Here is a 17,936-nt window from a genome sequence, read left to right on the forward strand (position 1 = left end):
AAGGAGAGGGGCCTCGGAAGAAGCCAAACCTGCCAACGCCTTGTTCTTGGACTTTCAGCCTCTAGAACTGTGAGAAAATAAGTTTCTGTGGTTTAAGTCACCCCGCTGTTATGGCAGCCTGAGTAAACTAAGAACCGGGGTGGTTTCCAGGCATAGTGCCGTCCCAGTGCGTCCCGTTGCTGCACTGAGTTGCAGCCCAGAAGCATGGAGATAGCCAGAACTCCAGGAAAGCCTGATGCATACACCAAATTTGGCTTCTCTGTCAATTCTTGTCTCTCTTGTGCATTATACTGATAGAAAAAGGAATAGAAGGACCATCAGTTAAATTCCATGTGCTGGACACTGCCCTGAGGATGCAAAAGTGACTCACACAGTTGCTTCCCTTAAGGAACTCATCATCTGGAGAAAGCCAAAGGCAAGATGAGTCAGTACTTTGGTATAGGTATAGAGAAGGGCTTTGGAAAACAGGAATGACTAATTTTAATTTAGGACATGGAATTATGGGAAGGACAGGAAGGATCAGGAAAGGCTTCACAAAGAGGGAGTTTAAGGAGAAATGTTTTTGTAACCACTGCTCTCTAACCACTTCAAACTCAGTGGCATAAAACAATCACCATTTTATCATGTTCAGGAAGTCTGTGGGTCAGGAGTTTGGATGAGACACAATTTGGACAGCCTGTCTCTGCTCCATAGTGTCTGGACCCCAGTTGGCTAGCAGTGACTCAAACAACAGGGGGCTGGAAGCATCCACTTCCAAGGTGGCTCTTCACTCATGTGCCTGGCGCCTGGAATGAAGGACAGGTTCAGCCGGAATGCCGACCAGAGCACCCTAGATGCCCTCTCCAGAATGGCAGCCACTGCACTTCAGGGCATCAGTATCAAGTACCCTCAGCACATGTGGCAGAAACTGCATGGCTTTTTATGACAGCCTCAGAAGTCACAGAACATCGTTGCCACTATGCCCGTTGGTTGAAGCAGTCCCACTTAAAGGGAGGAGACACAGGCCCCACCTCTCTTAAGAAGGAGCAATCAAATATTTGCTACCATGTTTTAAAACTGCCATATGGACCCTAAAGCATGAATAGGATTTCAATGAACCTCATGCACTGAAGCTCTATTGCCTAAAATGTTTTTTTTCTGATTTTACATGAATGCACATTCATTACTTAAAAGAAATGAAAATTATGGAAAAATAAAAAGAAACTTCCTCATTACTTCACCAGGCAAGCTATATGACTGGACCTGAGCTAGGAATTAGAGCTATAACTTTAAGTAAGACATAGTTCTTACCTCAGAGGGTTTCCTACTAAACCATGAAGAGATAACCACTGCTAATATGTTGATGCAGTCCTTCCCAATTTGAATAAAATGGGTTGAGATGATTCCGTACTTACAGGTTTGTGTCCTGGTTTTTTTACACCTGGTACACAAGATAGTGTGAGTTTCCTCATAGCATTAAATATTCCACAAAACTGATTTTGAATGGGTGTATCACAAATCATCATATGAACAGACCATTGTTTATTTCCCTGCTGCTAGACATTTAAGTTGTCTTCAAGTTTGAGCTACTACAAAATAATAATGTAAAAAATATGCTTAGTCATCTTTCTGCTTCTCTGAAAATTTTCTTAGGATAAAGTCCTCAATTAGTTGAATTACTATTTCAGAAAGAAAGAATGTTTTAAAAGCTCTTGATTATGGTTTTGCAAATTTGGTTTGCAAAAATATTGTCCCAGTTTGCATTTCCCTAGTGTGTGTTTGAGGAGCATCAAGGAGCAGAACACGTGGGAAGCAAGTCTGTTCCCCAGGTACAGGGTGGAAAGATTTGGCCCAGTCTGAACTGAGTAAAAGAATACTGCAAGAAACCAAAAGGCAGGTTAGAAACCATAGTCAGCTAATAACCAGCATGGGCTTGGCAACTAAAGAGGTGGATGCTGGGAGATGATTACTATGGAGTCTGGGTAAATGAAAAGACTTCCCTGGCTTCAACTTTGGGGCAACATTCTGAAACCAAGTGTGACTTAAGGGATGCTCAGAAACCCAGGTTCATTGTGCGTGTGAATTAGGGCTCCTTGGGAGGTAAGCAACAGAAACCAACCCTGGCTAATCTACACCAAAAGGGAATTTACTGGAAAAACAGCTAATTTCTCAATGGCTAGGAAACCAGGCTCAGAAACCAGGACAAAATGGACAGGAACTGAGGAACTTCATGGGCAGGAAGCAGTACAGAATCAAGGGTCTAAGACACAAGAATCCCTCACCAGTGTCACCTGGGCACACTGCTGTGAATAAGGAATGACCTCCAATTGGATTCTGCCTTTTGATGACTTTGCTCCAATTTTGGATTCCAGGGAAGGCAGATCTGACTAACCTCAAAAAATTTGAGTGTCTGACCTTGGGCCAGGGACAGGCACGCACCTCGACTAACAGCTTCCGGTATGTGGAAGAAGTAATTCCCAGAGGTGACTCAGGGCACAGCCAGCCCAAACCAAAAGTTATCTACCATACCACTTTACCTGGCAGGGGAAGTACACTAATACTTAACCAGCGTTAATCTCTGAGCCCAGAGTCACTTACCAGACTGAGCCCCTGCCTCCCCGCCCTGCCACGCTCCCACCAAAGTAGGGTTCTGTGGAAATGAAAAGAGACTCAGGGACTGTCAGGCTTTGATGAGACATGGATGAGAAATACTAAATTTGAGCCGCAGTGTATGAGGCACTGTGCTGGAAGTCAGCATGAACAACCAATTACAGTAAATCCCGCTTTAACTTGAACAGAGTTTTAGCCTCTTCCCCTCCCCGCTCCTTTCTCATCTGGAACACTGGGCTTTGACTGATTAAATGCAACCAGGGAGGGCTTCCCTGGTGGCGCAGTGGTTGAGAGTCCGCCTGCCGATGCAGGGGACACGGGTTCGTGCCCCGGTCGAGGAAGATCCCACATGCCGCGGAGCGGCTGGGCCCGTGAGCCATGGCCACTGAGCCTGCGCGTCCGGAGCCTGTGCTCCGCAACGGGAGAGGCCACAGCAGTGAGAGGCCCGCGTACCGCAAAAAAAAAAAAAAAAAAAGCAACCGGGGAGCAAGTGGACTGGAAGGAATCTTGACAGAGGGCCAAAGCCAGGAACCACATGCTGCCTTCTGCTTGGCTGGAGTCCCCTCCTCCGCCTGGTGAGCCGATGCGGAACAGAGGAGCCAGAAGATACTGTCGCCTGGCTCTGTTGGGGGGATACTGGACACGGGTCAGGACATGGGCTAACTTCAGGAGGCTGGCTCTCCCCAAGAGCTCTCCCCCTTAGGGCAGTATCTCCCAGCCTTGTCTTTCCCTGCGAGCTGATGGGAGTTACTCCTCATTCCGGGGTATGAACAGGGTCATCAGCCCTGAAGGTGCATCTTGTACTTGGGAACCGGAAGAAGAGACCAGATTGCCCTGTCAGATACCCCATCATTCAGCCAGGCAGTGACAGAACGAAAAGAGGGCGGTTAAATCTCAGGCACAGAAGCAAGGTGACAAAGATTCATCGCACTTGGGGGACACAGAAAGTCACAGGGTCAGGGAGGTGCTCCTAGGATGAGAGAGTGTCCTAAAGGGGAAGGAGGGCCCATTGGGACAGGAGGGTGGTCAGCAAATGGCAGCTCTGCCCTTTCTGGGAAGAGGGCAGCAGCCCTGGTCTCAGCTTCCCATCGTTTCTCTTATTAGGAGAATCATCATGGGATGCTGCAGAGTAAGATATTCCCTCTGGTGATCAGGACTATAGTTAATTAATTGCTCCCTTGGGAAGTGGGTGTTGGGGCACAAGGTGGGGAGAAGGGTCCTGCATTGGCTGCCAGAGTCTACGTCTGCCTTCAAGGGCACGTTCTAGAAACAACTACAGGACCTTCACATCCGCAGGGCTGCGGCAAGATCCCAACACCTCCCTAGAAAGACCTTCCAGCACCATGGAGGGGACTGGGCATGTGGCCGTTGTTCCAGACCCCTTGCTGAGCAGGGGAGGGTGGCCTTATCATCAGGGGCCAGGGTCAGAGCAGGACGGAGAGGGCAGGAGGGGCTGCGGTGGCCCCAGCACACGCAGAAGTGAGAAACTGCCTGGCCATACAATGTGTAAAGACACTAACAACGTTCTGATTTTTCCCATGATGAACACTTCAATATTTTTTTCTGAAATATGAAATTATTTCCAATTCTTTCCTCCCATTTTCCAGGGCTTTGTCTGCTTAGTGTGCTTTGGGGTAACTAAGTGCTGGGTGTGGCCCCATGAGGCCCGAACAGAGGGACTTTGCTAACTGTGTGGAGGCAGCCTGCATGCATCACAGCAAGAATTGAGTCTAGACGTGCAGCGCTCCCTGCCTGGAATCTGTGAGTCACCCGGCTGCTTTCCCGAGGAAGAGAATGTCTGTCCCGGCCAGCTCTGCCCTCCCCTGGGCTGCTCCAGGGGAGCCCCTCAGCCCTATCTGGGGGCAAGGCTGAGGGACTGAGAGCAGGGAAGAGTCTGCAGGGCTATCCAGGGTGGACTGTCACCCCAGAACTGATCTGTGCCCATAGCCTCCTTCTCCTCTGGGCCCCTCAGTCCTGGTCAGAGGGTCCCCGCATCCCGGGTGCGGCCACCTTGCCCTCACCCAGATCCCACGTCCCCTTCAGAACCTATTTTGCAGACTTGTCCTTAGAAGTGCAAAATCTTCCTTCAGCACCTGTGCATCAGGGCAGAAACTGTATTTCATGTCATTCTTGCCCTTGTTCCCATGTTTGCTCCTGATGCAACAGGGCCTTGCTAAGTCCAACTGCATCTCAGCAGAGTTTCTCTTTCAGTGTCAGAGAGGAGCGTGTGGTATCGACAACCTGTTTGTTGCCTCCAATCTTTGATTTTCTCATCAGAGGCCCCCAGCTGGCTCCCCACATCTGAAGGCAGCCAACAGAAATCAAAGGTGAGAGCAGTCAGGTGGTTATCACTATTGCAGGCAGACGTCCTCTCAGCAGCTGTGCTAACATGCGCTGCCCCAAACCTCAGGCCTTTCCTCAGCTGTCCCGCCTCTGCAGCTCTGCAGGCCTCACTCCCCCTCTCCCCACCCCCCAACTCTCCCCATCCCCAGGCCCCGGGAGGTACATGATGTGATGAGGGGGGCTTGCGTGAAAGGACAGCGAGTCAACACCTTATATAACAGCTCCAGTTTCTACGTCAGCGTGAGATACATGGAATCAAAGTCCCTGTGCAACCATTAATGTGTAATGCCTCAGTCACTGCTTCACAAACCAATCTTTAACGCCTCAGCGAGGAAAAAAACAATCCCGCAGTTCCCCCCGGGCCCTGGACCTTGAGTCCATCACGGCCACGGGGGCCTCACTCAGACTCAGTTCCCTGACATGAAAGAGTGTCGTAGCGTAAAAGAAAAGCAAGGGTGGTGGTTTGTGCCAACACCGAACACTGTTTGCCATGTTTGAGCCAACGCACTTCATCACAGTTCCACCTGCCTGTGGGCTGCTGCCTGGCTGATAGATGGCCCCAGCATCTGGAAGCCAAAGGGATGACCCGCGGGGTTACCTCCCTGCACACCGAAGATATTCCAACCATCTCCACCCACAGCTCTGTGGCTTGTGCCAAAATAGGTGAACACCTTCCTTCAGTGTGTATGTGTTGATTTATTAAGAGTGATGTCTCCCCACATCCTGCTAAGAAAAAAGGTCTTTCATTTCAGCTTTTGTTGTTGTTATTTTTTGCCTGTTCTGTCTTCCTGGCATGACCCCAGGCACCTCTTAGTAGCTGTTGTGCTGTCTCCAAGACGACAACCTCCCAAAAAAAGATATTCATATTTCACAGAGGATGGGCCTTACCCTGTTCTCTCTTTCCACACCCCACTTAAGAAAATTCCAGTGTTTGGCAACCTGTCAGTGACAGCCTGTCAGAGTAAAATATTTGGCCAGAAGCTATAAATAGCTGCCTTCTGCTGATGTATTAAACCAATAATGATTATAGGAGTAAGGAGCAGGTCTGGGCAGCTCCTCACTGGGCAAGGTGTCTCAGACTTCCGCTCAGGAAGGTTCCCTCTCCTTCGGGAATCACCTACCTCAGTGGTTCTAAACTGGGGCCATTCTGACCCCAAGGGACCTGGACAACGTCTGCAGGTGTTTGTGGTTGTCACAGCTTGAGGGGAGGGGGAATGCTACCGGCATCTGGAGGGTGGAGGCCAGGGATGCTGCTAAACACCCTGCAATGCCCAGGACAGTCCCCACACCAAAGAACGATCCGACCCAAACGTCTCTTGTGCCAAGGTGGAGAAACCCTGACCATATCTGCTAAGTCACCCCCACTCTTATACGACATTCCAAGTAGTCTGTGGTATATACAGAGAAATCTAGAGTGGAGGTATTGTCACCCTTCTTCAATTCACTTAAACTTCATAAAAATGTATCAAACGTGTCTACTTGTGTAAGCGTCCACAGATAGGATTGCGTCTCTGCCTTCCGGAAGTCTAATCCCAGCCGTGGAGACAGACACATAGACAAACCACACAAGGGAAGATAAGCCAGCGGTGTTGAGAGTTGTCTCCTCATACGAAGGGCTGGGAACCTGAGACAGAGAGATGAACTCCCCCTGGCCTGGAGGGCAGGCGGGCTTCAGAAGTCCTCAGAAAGGAGAATTCACACTGTGAATTCACGCTGTGAATACAGACGAGGAAACCCCTGCCTTCAAAGTGGGACAGGAAGCACTGAAGGCTTGGGAAGAACTGAGCAAAGACAGGGGCCTGCCTGGTGGGAGAGGACCAGAGGGCTGTGCTGGTGGCTGGCATGGGCTGCGTGGTGCTTTGGGACGGAGGATGAGGCCAACTTTCTTCTTTTTGTTGCATTTACTTTTTGTTGAATAACAGGCCACGTATTTCTGTGTCAGATTTCCATAGTTTCCCCTTTGTTTGCTACAGTAACATTACTAGTCAGTCGAGAATCTTGCCATTTTTATGCAATATTTAAAGGGGAGAAGAGTTTTCACCCAAAATGTAAATTATCAGGTTCCTCCTGGGGCCAGAACCAAGTAAGATTCTGTACTTGGTTCAGTCGTTACTCACTTTGTGTGAGACCCAATTTGTTTTTAGAAAAACTCGCTTTGAGTGTGTATATTTGGAAGGATCTCAGAATCATGAGATTCTAGGAATGGAAGAAACCTCAAGAAATGCTCAGGTTCAGTTTTGTCCGGTCCAGCAGACAAGCGCTGATCATCACCCTTTCACACGTGAGACCATTACATTTCTGTATACTTCAGACAGAGAATAAACCTATACTAAACGGCAGGATTATTTATTGGAAACATTGGCTAAGGGGTACAGTTCTTCAGATTTGGGGGAGTAACCATTGTCCAAGTGGTTCTGCCCAGAGTTGATGGCCCAGAGATCAAGGAGATAATCTTAACGCACTCACGTGTGTGTGTGTGTGTGTGTGTGTGTGTGTGTGTGTGTGTGTGTGTGTGAGAGAGAGAGAGAGAGAGAGTGAATGCAGGGCTAAAGGGCAATAAGAAGCCACCAATCTCAAGATTTATGGGGGTGAGGTGTCCTCATCTCTGCTGATTGAGGGAGCAGAGCCAGTGAGATCTCCTAGAAGCAGATGTGGGGAACAGTTGGGACTGTTAATAGTCAGCAGCTAAAGTCCATCTGGAAAGTGTCTGTCCAGGGATTCCTTGGATACTGGAGCCATTTTAGGAAATTCAGGCTTTTGGCAGAGCAGACAGCCTCCCTTGGGGGCGGCAGGGGTGGAGGGTGGATCTCCCCAGGGATCTTGAGTGCCTGTGGCTACCAAGAAGCACTCCAACCCAGATTTCCCTGAATCCAGGCTCCCTGGGGACCCTCCCACCCTGGTTCAGAAGCTCTGCCTTGATTACAGCTTGAACTGAGATGACCTTGTATTTTCCTGTGAAAACTGCACCCCTATTCACGTCAACATCCGCAATGTGGGGCTCATTGCTGCATCATTTGTCCCACTCCAGGGCAGGACCCACCCAGGAAAAGCCCTGATTTTCTTTCTAAGGGACATCCCTAGTTTACCATAGCAAATGGATTATTTCCTCAATAGTAGGCCACTCAGCGTGTGACTCAGAGAGCTGCTTTTGTCAGGTCATGAGATGAAGAAGGAAACAGTGTGGGGAAACACCAGATCCTTGGCTACCCCATTTCCTAAAGCGAGCCTTACCCCTGGCGTCATCAAATGACTTTGGCAGCCTTCTACCTGCCACAAATGAACTGAAAATACAGATGTGTAAAAACCAGATCCTTTTTGTGTGACAACATAAATGCTTTACGAGATCCCTTTACGGCAGCCACTAATCACTTACTCATCTTTTGCTCAACCCAGGGATGGTCCCCTTCTGCTCAGAAGAAATAGAAGAAAGGCAGCTTCCTATAAAAACAGACTTGGGAGGAATCCACGGCAGGGAGAAGAAAGTGGGGAGATCATTCCTGGACATGGCTTCTAGGGGTTGGCGGTACCTTCCAAGATAACGCCAATCAGGGTCATAGTGGCTGCCTCCCTCCCACCCAGGAGACGCCCAGGCTGCCCTATGGATTTTCAGGCTCCTGGTCACTGGCTCTCTGCAGGAAGTCAGTTGTGCATTTGCACTGGAATGAGTGCTTAGGGCAAAGGCACCAAGCTGTCACTGGTTAATATTTCTTTGGAGTAGAAGCAGGTACACATCAAATCTGCTGTGTGTGGCCCTTCACATCTCCTGAGCTTTCTAACACTCCTGGTGACATAGGAGTGATTTACCAAAGGCAAAGGGCATTTGTGTTACACCGAGGGTCTGTTTCCACCTTGGATCCCCGGTCTTCCTGTGTGAGTCTGGAGGCCTGCATCCTTGTTCTCAGAAACTGTGGTTTCAGGGGCCACCTTATTCCCCAGGCTGATCCTCCCAGGTGCTCGGCTGCTGCCTGACTGGGGCCATCACTTCTGGAGTTTGAACTGCAGATTATTCGTCAGAATCTTTGTGATGCCCTGATGCCCTGCTCAGAGCTATCATTTACCAAGCATTGATTCTTGCAAGGTGTTTACATATGTCATCTAACTTAATCCTCACAGGGATCCTGTGCTCACTTTACGAGAAAGGAATTCTGTCCACGCCGGCCACGTTCACCCAAACTGACCCATGTAGACCCAACTAAAGGTAGGAGGCCAGACAGCCCCTGTTTGAGCATCCTTATGGCACTTGCTGTCGCTTTACAGGTTTGATTTTTCAAATCGAGTTGCTATTTGATACTCTAGTCCTACTACTGGGAAAATGATACCAGGGAGATGGGGGTGCCTTGGGTATGGCTGGCCTGAGGTAGCAAACAACCCAAGGTGGGGAGCAGTAGGTCTTGGGAAATCCCAGACAGCTGCGCCAGTAATTCAGCTTCTGTTTCCCCCAAAGCAGCTGAAATCTAGGTTTTGTTTTCATTTTATATAAGAAAACTTCTAGTTTTAAATGTTGCAACTGATTTAAAAAAATGAACGAAACAAAACTTGTTTAACACCCTGCAGGCAAAATAACACATTTGGGAGCTGGTTTGCAACTTCCAGGTTACGTTTTCCATGAGATATAGAAATTCAAACATGGGATAGAACAAGACCCATTTTTTTTTCATGAAATATACTTTTTATTAGAGTGTATTAAAATCCTCAAACTTCAGAACAAAGTTCTAAAAAATATAAATGCTTAGGTATTTTTGTCACTAACTTTATTTTCCATATTAATATCACCTTCTATGCATACGACAGTTTACACGGTGCATTAAGATCGAGGATATTGTCCCATCTATTGCTCACAAGGCAGCTGTGAGGTGTGCACTGTTACTTCCCTGGGTGCAGGCAGGGAAACTGAGGCTGAAAGAGGCTCAGCCACTGACTCAAAGCCCCAGGACCACACACTGTCAGCCTGAAACCCAGCCACAGCTTCCCAACTCTTCTGTTCTTTTCATTCAGTAAACCTTGATTTTTAGTTTCTTTCATCAGCACTACTATACCAATAAGTATTCTTCACCCCAGACCACACAATTTTTTTCCCAAGTCAGCTCTAGCATGAAATAGAAAAGAAATCATAAACTCTCCTTTAACCTAGCACTGAGCTTTTTTTTAAGAGGCCAATAAGGGAGAGGGTGATGGCTCTTAACCCAAGGTTGGGGGGCCTAAGAGTGAGTGGAAGGAGGAAACCTGTACCCCCTGCAATTGTCTGCAACACTGTGTGGAGAGGTGCCCTGGGCATGTTCTGGGGAAGGAGACTGTAGCTTCCTCCAGAGGGTGTCCAGCTTTCTTGCAGAGGGCGAGAGCTGTGCAGGTTTGACTCCAAACCCTTGATCTTTATCGATACTGAATCATAACTTAAGCAACCTTCCTAAATCTGCAAACTGATTTTTCCCCAATACGCTCCTCTATCAGGAAGATGTAACTCAAGCCACTTTGCATCTGAAATTGGTCACCACCAACTAATTTAATCCCTTGCTTATCAATGGCTTATTACGATGGATCCGGCTGTGTTCCTGCAGGACAGGCCTCCGCAGTTGTTAGGACCTTGATCAGCCCTCAGACTTTATAGTTGGTTTCTTCTTAAAAGGCCCAAGCCCTTTTTTCCTGTAATGAACATTGCAAAACATTTTTGAACAAAATATAGTCTTTTCATGAGGAATAATTACTTTGTGCTAACATGTTAAGAACCCTCATACACTGTTGATGGGAATGTAAATTGGTGCACCGACTGTGGAAAACAGTATGGAAATTTCTCAAAAATTAAAAATAGAATTGCCATATGACCCAGAAATTCCACTCCCGGGTATATATCCAAAAAAACCCAACAAAACACTAACTCGAAAAGATACGTGCACCCCATTGTTCATCGCAGCATTATTTATAACTGCCAAGATACGGAAGCAAGCTAAGTGTCCATCAACAGATAAATGGATAAAGAAGGTGTGGTATATATATACAGTGGAATACTACTCAACCATTAAAACTATTAAAAGAATGAAATTTTGCCATTTGCAGCAACATGAATGAGCTTGGAGGGCATTATGCTCAAGTGAAATAAGTCAGAGAAAGACAAATACTGTATATCGCTTATACGTGGAATCTAGAAAATACAACAAACTGGTGACTATAACAACAAAAAAAGAAGCACTCACAGATATAGAGAACAAACTAGTGGTTACCAGTGGGGAGAAGGAAGGAGGGACAACATAGGGGTCGGGGATTAAGAGCTACAAACTATTAGGTATAAGCTAAGCTACAGGGATATACTGCACAACACGGGGAATAGAGCAAATATTTCATTATAACTGTAAATGAAGTATAACCTTTACAAATTGTGAATCACTGTAGTGTACACCTGTAACTTATCTAATACTGTACAACTATACTTCAACTAAAAAAATTTTTTTAAAGAATATGTAAAAAGAAGAACAAAGTAAGCAATGAAGTAACAGGCATTTCTTCTGTTAAGAAGTCTTTCTGGACAATGCAAGAACCCATAGCAGGAACTTCTCACTAGATGGTACAAAGAGCACCCAGGGCCTAGAGTGTCACCTATTTCATCACCTTTGCAACTGTCTGTGGGAGACAACGTACAGAGAATTTTTATAGCAGGGGGTGAGGAGCCCCCCAAAGATGACATCATAGGGAACCACAGCACAGGTGTGGAGTCGGGTGGCCTGGATTTGATATCCAGCCTTGCACCAGCTCATGGTGTGACTGAGGATGTCATCTTACCTCTCCAGGGCTCCTGAGCTCCTGTCTCTCTGACAAAATGACCTCTAGGGACAAGAAGGTCAGAAGGGAAAAAGGAAACAGGAGTAATATCTACCGAGAACCCACCAGGTTACCAGGTCCCGTGCCTGGTATCATCACACTCATCCTCTCATTTAAATCCTCACAATGGAGGGGCTCCCCTGGTGGCACAGTGGTTAAGAATCTGCCTGCCAATGCAGGGGACACAGGATCGAGCCCTGGTCCAGGAAGATCCCACATGCCACGGAGCAACTAAGCCCGTGTGTCACAACTACTGAGCCTGCGGTCTAGAGCCACGAGCCACAACTACCGAGCCCGCATGCCACAAGTACCGAAGCCCGCACACCTAGAGCCTGTGCTCCGCAACAAGAGAAGCCACCGCGATGAGAAGCCCGTGCACCGCAACGAAGAGTAACCCCCACTCACTACAACTAGAGAATGCCTGCGTGCAGCAACGAAGACCCAACGCGGCCAAAAATAAATAAATAAAACAAATAAATTTATAAAAAATTAAAAAGTTTAAAAAATAAGTAAATCCTCGCAATGGGACTTTTGGATCCGTGCCCAAGGCCACGTGACTTGTAGACGGCATGGCCAGAATCCAAAGCTGGGTCTGTCCAACCCTAAATGGCACGGTTCAGGGGATCTCAAACTCCGCCCATGAAGCACCTCCAGCAAGAGAAAAGACTGACCCCTTGGATTAGTTTGCTCAGAGCTCCTGTAACGAAGTACCACGGGCTTCAACAAAAGAAATATGTTGCCTCACGATTCCAGAGCCCGGAAGTTTGAAATCAACATGTCAGCAGGGTTAGTTCCTTCCAAGGCTGAGAGGAAGGATCTGTTCCAGGCCTTCCCCTAGCTTCTGGGGGTTTGCTGGCAACCTTTGGCATCCTTGCCTGGTAGACACATCACCCCCATCTCTGCCTCCACGTTCACACAGCCTTCTCCCCGTGTGCATGTCTGTGTCTCATTTCCGCTTTTTATAAGGACGCCCGTCACACTGGATTAGGGGCCCACCTAAGGAATTACATCTGCAATACCCTATTGCCAAATAAGTTCATATTCTGAGGTCCTAGGAGTTAGAACTTCAACATATTTGGAGAGACACAATTCAACCCATAATACTACCCACTTCAGGAGTCTCAGGGGTGTGGCCTATGGCATCTGCTACCAGCACAAAATGTTTCTGAAGCATCGTGCATTATCTTTAAAATGTATGCAAACTGAGCACACAACTCCATCGTTAGATCACTATTTCATATAAAACAACATTTCCCCAAAGTCTGTGAGTAAAATTCGCGATCCAGAAAGCTGCTGCATGTTGACCCTAGGGATCTGGGACCTCACATCTTTTCATGTCTGTAGAGGATGCTCACACCAAGTGTGAAAGCCTCTGAGAAGCAGAGACACCTGTAAGGAAGAAAAGGCACATTTAACCTAAATGAGCATGAAGAATATTGACTGAGACAGGGCTGAACGAGAAGTCATGTGAACTAGATACACAGAGAAAATACAGAACATCCCTGACCAAGATCCCTGACCAACAAACCAGACCCGTGTGGAAACAGCACTTGCAGAGAGCCCTGTTGCAACCACATGGCTTTTTTTCATTCTCTCCTCTTTCCTTTTGAACAGAAATCAGCGTCGCACAGCACTGTTCATCCCGTTTCCCCAACACAATGGCTTTTGAAGAACATGCTTTTGAAGTGCAGGTGCCGTGGGGACAAAGCTGACGGTTGTGGTAGTAACCAGCTTTGTAACACACTGGTCAGATTCACATTTTTCTATTATAGTAAATGTGCCTCAAGTAACAGGACTTACCAGCAACACTAACCATGGCCATACTGTTCTTTTACTTCCTAAGAAATAACATTTTCAGAAGTGACAAAGGACTCTGACAAAGGCCCAGCAATGGGAGTGAGAATGACTCAAGTGGCAGAAAGGGCTCTCGATGTGGTTCACTTACTGCCCCACTTGGTTTGTGACAGAAAAGTGGGTCGAGCTGATGCATTTCCACACGCTGAGGACCTACCGCCAGTCCCTAGAGCTGCACTGCCTCCAGAGCCCAAGCTGGAGAGAGCCTCTGATGGACAAGGCTCCAAAGACAGCACCAGATACCTCGATGGCCTGGAAAAAGAGGTGGCTTTCTGCTTTCCTTGCTTAAAAACATGGGGACCACGGTGTTCTTTTAATTTTTTTTCCTGCCCCTCTATTAGGAGACATACGAACTTCACAAAGGCATTCCTTCTCCACTTAGCAGAAATGTCTATCAAAATCAGACCACAGTCAAGAAGAACACATCCCACAGGATGTGGCCAAGTGACAAGCCTGGAGAACACACCTGACACAAGGTTATCGCTCAGGGCAGCCATGAGGCTGCAGCTCCACTCAGGAAAAACCCCTACTGATGCCTGGGTTCTGAAAGCTGTGCACAGAATGCCAAAGGTCGCTCCTGAGAGACCCGGCGTTAGCAAACACAGTGGCCAGACCCTTGAGTAAAGTATATAAGGACAGAGGAAGATGGTCCTCAAGGGAAGGAGGGAGATAGGGATCAGAAAAACCAGAGCCTGCGGGGGCCATCAGCCCCCTCCGGCGAGCGATCAGCTCCCCCAGGGCAGTGGGGACTGTTCCCTTCTCTAGGGAGATGAGCTTTCCTCAGAGGCAGGGCTATTTCATCAGGCTTTCCCACAGCCCGAAGAGAATATCTCATGAGATCATCCGAGTCCCTCTGTCCTGATCCCACATCCATCACAGCTGTTGCTGTTTCCCAGGCCTCCCGATAACGGAAGGCACGGTGTCTCCTGGAAAGGTGTCTGCGCAGGAGGGGTAACCGGCCCTCGGCCTGTAATGTAGCAGAAGCTGTAAATGATATCTAAGGATTGTGCACATCTCTCAGCTCTCACTGTGCTCTCAGATCCCAGCCTCCTCCCTCCCTCCCCCATCAGCCCACAAGGGTCATCCCTGGGCAAGCTGAGACAGACAGAAGGGGCCAGGTACCCAGCCAGGGCCTGGAGCCTGTGGCCTGGGGGCCCTGCATGCACTCTGGACCACATCCACGCTGCCCACATTCAGAGCTCAAACCCTGGGTAGAGCTCTGAGGAGATAAGCATTTTAAGGCAACACGGTCGCGGTCTGGTTTGCCAGCCTGGTTTTGTGTGAGTTATTGCCCCCAGTGGCTTATTAACTCCCAAGGAAGAGATAAAAATCTAGTTTTTCCCAAAAGGGAGGAGCAGATCCCCAAGCACGATATCCTCACCAGGGCAGTGTCCAGGCTGGGGACAGCAGGCAGCCCTGCCCAGCACCTCTGGCCAGCTGCCTCTCCTAGAGGTTCGTCATGTGCCCCTCAGAATTTGTTAAAAGTCAGTGGGACTCCTGAAACAAGATGGGATTAAGCCACAGAAAGCAGGGCCCAACCCAGTGGTAATGATGGGGGGAAAAAATGGCCCCTAAGGGGAAAAAAAAGGCAAAGAGGTGAAGTACTGTAATTTAAATGCATTTTGGGAGACTCTCCCTGAAACTGGCTAGGCCAGGGCACCAGACTGGTTATATTTTTCTAAAAAAAACCCAGAAAACCTCCAAAGAAAAGAAGAAACCTTGGTTATGATCATTCTTTCCCTCCAGCTTTTATCCCTTAGACAGTGGCTCCGCAGCAGCGTGTCTGCCCCCACCCCAACTAAAAGGGACACTTGACAATGTCTGGAGACGGTTTTAGTTGCCGCAACTGGGGAACACGACCAGCATCTAGTAAGGGAGAGATGAAGAATGTTGTTAAACACCCTGCAACACACACGCCAGCAGCGCCCCCACCTCCCCCCGACAAAGAATTATCCCAAAATGTCAAAGAGCCGCTGCTGAGAAACCTTGCCTTCAGAGAGTAATTTTCCTGGTCTCTCACCAACTCACGTGCTGCTAAACCAAACAAAATGTATATGGGGGATTCATAACAAGAGAGGGCTCGACGGTGACCGAGAACACACAGCAAGTCCTGGACCATCAAACACTTTGAAGAACACCAGCAGTCAGCTCTAGGGAGCCACTTCTCTGATTTTAAGCATCGTCTTCTGAAGTCCGTTAAGCATCTAGCCTCTCACTGTGTTACAGTCAAGTTAATTGGCAAAGGGAGTTCCATGGAACCTCTGTCCTCTAAGAGTTTACAATATGAGATGGAGAGTAATAACTGGGCAGCGCTTTCTATAAAGCTGAGATGAACAAATAAAGGGAGAAGTCAGGCCATGCCAATCGTACAAGCTGGGAACTGAGTATATTCTGAGAGATGGTGAGGGAGGATAAGAGTCAGCACAGGTGAGTAAGGTGGCACTGAAGGAACGTAAGAGACGGCCTTCAGATGGTGCCCACCTGTACCTTCATTTATCTGTACTTTCACTAAAGTATGCACTGCATGCTTCCAGGCAGTAAACGTACAGAAGGCACAGTCTCTGTGCCCCTAAGATTCACACAAATAAGCAAAATACAACAATGTCATTTTGAGAGGTACAGCAAGTAGATGTTATAGGGTTTGGTGAAGGGAGTGAGGCCTGCACGTGGTAGAACTTGCCTTTGACCTGGGCCCGGAGCCTGGGTGCCGCTGGGGGCAGCTGAGCTTGCCTGAGAGCCCTGGACCAGGGATGCAGGCTGGGGATTAGGTATCATGCTGACAAGAATCTCTGTAAAGGGCGTTCTGATGTACGGTATCTGTTCTGGCTTGTCTTTTGGCCACTCAGCAAAACTCTCTGCACTTCAGTCTCTCTCTCCTTCCCATTTCCAAGCCATTAAGACCATACCTACTCTTATTAGGAACCACGACCGTGTGAAGCCCTGTGGAGCGTGGTGGCAAGATGATCAACATCAGTGAGGTTCAAGAGAGATGTTAGCAGTTCTTACTCACGGGGCCTCTAGTGTTGTTTACGTGCCTCTGACCTCACTCAGTAACAGCAACTCAGAAACCTACCCAGGCAAAAAGTCACACGCTTTGAAGACATACTAACGTTTCAATGGCCTAAACATTTTCCAGGACCAAGTCTTTACCAGAGCTGCAAACATGCAGTCAGATGGACTGCCCTGTGAGCTTTCTCCTCTACCATGAAGCCACAGAAAGGTCAGCAGCCGGACACAGAAAGAGGAGAAGGGTCCTGAATAAACACAGACAGTTTAATCAACCATGAAGAAAACCAGGAGTTGACTGAAAGTGCTTTGTCAGGAAGAGAAGCGAGGCCCCTGCCCTCAGAGAAAGGCGAGGAAGGTTGGAGGTCATCTAGCAGCAGAGATGGCCACTGACCACAGAGGCCACTGCGGAGGCACCAAGGGCCTGGTGGGGATGTCAGGGAGGGGAGGGGTGGCAACCAGCGTTTGGCTGTTTTCCAAAGAATAGGACAAATAAACGTTCCCTAGAAAGAAGATGGAATTTTAGCTCAATAAGAAGGGAAGATACTGTTTTAAAACCACCATAATTACTTAAGAGTTGGTTACTCCTTCAAGCTTATGTCCATCAAGCCTGTTATTTCTGATTCCAGACTCCTCAGGGAATTTTAAAAACTGGTTTATTCAAATTACATCAGTACCCTTTACTTGCATCTAAAAAAATCAAGGTCAAGCTATGTTGATGTGAGAAAGAGAATTTAGATGAATGAGGGCTGACACCGAGTCTCTGGCCCTGTAATTACTTTCTTTGTAAACCTGAATACCGGACCAGATGGATGCCTTCTCCACACTTTTTGTCGTATTTATGGAATACCTTTAAACAATGGAATCTGGAACCTCCAGCAACGTTGTGTCCAAATATATCCAAGCCTGTTTGTTTATGTTTTTAATTGAAAGTCAAACAATTTTAGACCAACTTGTCTATGGTATCACTGGAAATGCATATTTTTAGAAAATTCTTGAGAATTTTGCATACCATTAAAGTAACTTGACATCATACTTTATATTTCCCAGCTGTGATTGCTGTTGGAATGAAATCAGGGGAAGCATTCCAGAAGGTCTTCAGCCTGAAAGGTTTGCTTAAGAATTCTGATTCCACTAGAAAACCACTTCTTTTAAGATGGCTTTACCATTTTCCAATGGCTCATGTAATATGGTTAGTTTGTTCTCATTACAATTAAAGATGCAATTCATTCAAGAGTCTTTAACTTCATTAAAGCAAGGCTTTCTATTAATGTTATCAAGCACTAATGGGCTTCTAATCGGACATTCTCAGCAGGTAGGAAAACAACTTTCAA

General features: G+C 47.6%; 1 protein-coding gene across 1 annotated transcript in view; it reads left to right on the forward strand.

The window, feature by feature from the left end:
* LEKR1 (leucine, glutamate and lysine rich 1) overlaps positions 1–17,936 on the forward strand; it is a 336,798-nt gene that overhangs the window by 288,404 nt on the left and 30,458 nt on the right. Inside the window, exons 18-20 of the mRNA XM_067737845.1 lie at positions 4,197–4,350; positions 4,801–4,916; positions 9,046–9,130. The gene's annotated coding sequence lies outside the window, so the exon portion shown is untranslated. The remainder of the gene's footprint in view (positions 1–4,196; positions 4,351–4,800; positions 4,917–9,045; positions 9,131–17,936) is intronic.

Source organism: Pseudorca crassidens, chromosome 5 (assembly GCF_039906515.1).
Source record: "Pseudorca crassidens isolate mPseCra1 chromosome 5, mPseCra1.hap1, whole genome shotgun sequence".
NCBI classification, from domain to species: domain Eukaryota; kingdom Metazoa; phylum Chordata; class Mammalia; order Artiodactyla; family Delphinidae; genus Pseudorca; species Pseudorca crassidens.